Here is a 4,481-nt window from a genome sequence, read left to right as displayed (position 1 = left end):
TAAAAAGTGGCATTTATCGATGAGTTGTATTAACCTTGTCTAAAACCATTTGGACAAATTAAAACTCTCGGTCTTTTCCTGCCACGTTAAAAGCAGCAAGGCATGAAACAGATCAATAACGCTAGCCACATTGGCTCTTTGTTTGGGCCAGAAGAAAGCTTTGCTGTTGGAAAGCTTCAGCTGGCATGGCTTCAGCCACCGAGACGCTGCCTCCTGGCCTCTGCCAGGGCCCCTGCTGGCGAGCCCCAAAAGAGATTGCCAGGGTACTTACATGGGCACATAAAGAATGCTCCCAAAAACGCTGCCGGGGACCAGCTGTCCCACTCCGGGGGACACTTCCAGGTTATTTGCATGAGCAGATATAAATGTATGCCCCAGAGAGCGCTGCCAAGGCCCCTGCTGGCATGCAGCAGGGGCTGCTGCCGGGGTACTCGCCCGGGCACAAAGCAGCACGGGCCTCGGGATGAGGCTGTCACGAACCCCACGTGCGCACATCGCACCCATGCGAGGGTGCTTCACGGTGCAGCCCCTCGTGAGAGCATAAGCACCCAGGGCCCTGCATCTCGGCTCGATCACTCTCCGCCGCTCCTGTGCCGGCTACAGACCTGTAAAGCAGAAAGACTGCCAGACCTTGAGCTCTTTCCTTCCCTCGCCCAGCTGCGTCCGTCTCGCTCCAGCCACACAACAGCTGAGCAGCTCAGCACCGCGCCACCTGCTCCCCACCTCCAGTCCCCCCCCTCCAAATCCCATGCGTGGCCACCCTGGGGACGGTCAGCGCTTTGCCCCATCGGCTGCACCCTCCTCCCGTGGGGCTCCAGCCCCCATGGCAGCTGTGGAGCCGATCAAGCGGCATGCAGCAGCCGGGAAACGAGTGGGCACCTTGGGAGGAAAATAAAATAAGCTTGGCCGAAGCAGCGTGGGCAAGTCAGCCCCGTGTGTGCCTCCTCCCCACGCAGCCAGGCAGGGTGGGCAGCAACGTCCAGGAGAAAGGCATGGGCACAAACAGGATGCCTTGGTCTTCTGTCCACTGCGGGAATGCTCACGGTTAGTCACAATCTGCTTGTGACAAGCAGTTACTGTGGCTTCTGCTGAGAACTGCCCCTAAACGTGCACTCGCATTTGCTGTCGGGTTTGCTTATGCTGCGACCCTGGTGCTTCTCCCTGTGGTCCTGCTGTGGCCGAAGTGCTGCTCTTATGCCCCGATGCTCATCCGCTGTACTTCAACAGCCACTGGCTTGCCACAGGCCATTGCATGTGTGAACACTACTAAGCATGTGGATGTAGTGGTTTACCTCTGTTTGTTCTGGTACGATCAAGTAGGCACAAGGCTGGTCCCTTTTTGGGTGCTGGTAAGTCCTTGGTCTCCGTCACAGTTCACAGCAGCTAGTGACACAAGGGAATTGTGCTCTGGCTGCCAGCAGCCCTTCAGTGACTGCAGTTGGTACATGCACACTACTGGCATGATGCAGGCATCCTTCAGGGATGCTTAAAACAGGCAAAACACTTTTAGAGAGAAAACATTTAGGAACTTTCTCTTTGCAAATGCCAATGTTGCAGCACGGCCAGTGGAATGAACTTCTGGGAGAAATAAATCTGATAAAGTTTGCTTCCCACCCGAGCAGGTAGTTAAGCTGTGGAACTCACTGTCCCAAGACATTTGTTTAAGGCAAAGGATTTTTTGCACCTTTTCACAAGCCCCTAGCACAAGCCCTTACTGGAGTAAGGACCCTGCGGGCATCACCCTCAAGCCATCTCTCTAACCCTGCATTCGCCTCAGGACTAGTCAGGATTACAGTGGGCACATTCAGTGCTCGGCAGTTTAAGTAGAAATAGAGGAACTGGTTTGTGTTGGATCAGAGTAACTCTTCCACAGTTCTAGTGCTCTGTTTTTCCCAGGGGTCAGCATCATGGGCAGGGACACAAAAACCTCCAGTAGGTAGAAGCAGGAAAACATCCCTACTGATGAAACACTTCCCAACTCCACAGGCGAAAGTTGAATTCAGCTTTGGTAATCAGGGCTTACATCACTAGAAGCTTTTGTTACTTTAATGATAGCTTTTAATATTGTCTGTAAAAGTGTTTGAGACCTGCTGAACTCTTTTCTGAATCCTGCTAAGACCCGTGGGCTCCATTGCACATGGTAGAAGCAAGTTCCCCAGGTAAGATGTGAATGGCGTGAGAAGATACTGCCTTTAATTGTCCTGATATGATTTCTAATGTAATTGAATATCTCTGGATTTCACATAATGAAACAGGGACATGAGTTCCTAGTGAATCTCTTCAAGCCGCTCATTCTTTTATAGAGTTTTATCAAGCTGCAACCACAAAGGAGGGGAAGAAAAGACTTTGACTCAACCCTGGCTGGGGAGGAAAATGCCTTTGTTTTTACTGTGGAGTTCTGTTTCCCATTTGCATTCAGAATTAAAAGTACTCCGTCTAGTGACAAAAGTGAGTTCTTGATGCTTTTCCCCTTCCTGCACCTTGGTTTTGCCCAGTCTCCTTGCAAAAGCAACGCCAGTGGAGGAGATTAATATAAAGGGTTAGCGAGCAAAATCTGCCACGTTGATAAAGGCATATGAAGAGGAAAACCCTGCTAAAGCCTCAGGCCTCCTGTTCAGTTTGCAGGGTTGCAAAACATAAAAAAATTCCCTGTTTAGTAAATTGGGCAAACATGGTCCGGAGCAACTGAGAGACAGATGTGGAACCCCATGATGCCAGTGCTACAGACTCGCTTTTCAAGCTAGAACAATACTTTAAAATGAAAAATTCATTACCCGGATCTGTGAAAAGCAAATGAAGCTCAGCCTTTCCTAACCTTGACATTTTCCAGACTGCTGGCCAAATCCACGGGTAGGACACACGCAAGCACATCCACCCCCACCCTTCAAAGGGCTAGCTGGTCTGCCAGAGAATGCCTTTCAGATGTGACTTATCTTCTCTGAATGAGCTGTGACACCACCGAGTCCCAGCGTACGAGGCGCTGTGCATCTACACTTCTAATTACTAAAATGGGCGGTGATAAAGGCTTTACGGCTCTGACTGTGCACTGTTCTGGTGTAGTCTGCAAAGACACAAACCAGAGAAAGAGTGGGTTAAAGCAAAGTGCAACAATTAGTAAGTTCATTTGCCAGAAGACCATTTGCATGTGCTATTGCCAATTGCCGCTCCACTTAGCCATCACAAGCTATTTTGGCAACCGGGGTCTGCTCGCTGACGTGAGGCTATCTGAACGCCACCCTCCTTGCTGTGTGTTTTGTCCCCATCCTCCCCCAGCTCTGACTATAATGTGACAGTTTCTGCCAAACAATGTTAGTGCATTAGCCACTTTTCAAACGATCGCTTCCCCGCTGGGTAGGGTCTCTTCAGAGTGAGAGGACGGAGACCGCAAGCCTCTCAGCTCCAAAGAGATTTTTCCCCTCTCCGGTTAGTGGTATTCCCTGAGCCCTGCTGATGAAAGACACAGATGTGTCTGCAGAGGAGCAGCTCTCAGTGCCTGCCTCATTCCCCAGAGCCCTCTTCAGCCAGTTTGATGTCTAAGTGGAAGGGAAGAAAATAAGCTGACAGTGGGGTTACCACCCAGATGATTTTCTGAATTGATTAGCTGCTTTTTCATAGGTCTCACAGCCATACAAACAGCAACCTCGTTGGATCTCGCAAGCTAAGTAATGACCTCGGCTAGGAGAGCTCTAGAGAAAGACCAGCCATAATGATGTGCTGCTTCCCTAGGAAAGAAACAAAGGAAAAGCCAGGGGAAAACAACGTGAAGGGAACTAAATAACAGCTAGAAAGAGGCAAGGGAAATGCAACTTGCAAGAGCAAGAGGAAAAATAAGCACCTTTCAGCAGCAGCTGGTTTTTTACTCCAATGTGTATGTAAAGGCTGGGTGGGCAAGGAAAAGAGAGCTCAGACCACAATTTTTTGAGATCAAGCCTGTGAGTGCGGGGCAGGCTCATCAGCAGCTAAGGGCCTTCTTTGGGCATGTGATGATAGAGGTGATGTTGTAATAAAATCCAGATCCCTTTGAGCTGTCATGTGCTGGCCAGCCCACTGCCACACGTACGATGGCCAGGAGCAGCATTAGCAGCTCCGGCCGTGACCTCCCTGCCAAGCGAAGCCGAGCCGTGCAGGGCAACCCCGTCCCTTATGCCGGGCTCCCGCACCTCAAACCTTCCCGGCCACGAGGTTTGCGGCTCAAGCGGGCACTGTCCGTGCTGCGGACCTCCTGCCAGTGGCTGTCCCCCCCCACCCCGGCCCCGGACACTGGGCCACAGTCTACGGGTGGAAGCGGTGGGCAGCAGTGCTGGCTTTAGGTGCACGCTGTCTGTCTGTCTGTCTGGGGCCTGCGAACGGGAGGGGCCAGGCAGGGCTGCTGAGCCCGGCAGCCATATCAGGGCTTCCTCAGTTTCTCCCAGCATTTCTGAGAGGGAAGGCTTTCCTTCAGCATCCTTGAGCAGACCCACTCATGGGGAAGCTACATCGCA

The sequence above is a fragment of the Harpia harpyja genome, chromosome 6 (genome assembly GCF_026419915.1).
Source record: "Harpia harpyja isolate bHarHar1 chromosome 6, bHarHar1 primary haplotype, whole genome shotgun sequence".
Taxonomy (NCBI): Eukaryota; Metazoa; Chordata; class Aves; order Accipitriformes; family Accipitridae; genus Harpia; species Harpia harpyja.
The sequence above is the reverse complement of the archived record's forward strand: the minus strand, read 5'-3'. Positions refer to the sequence as shown.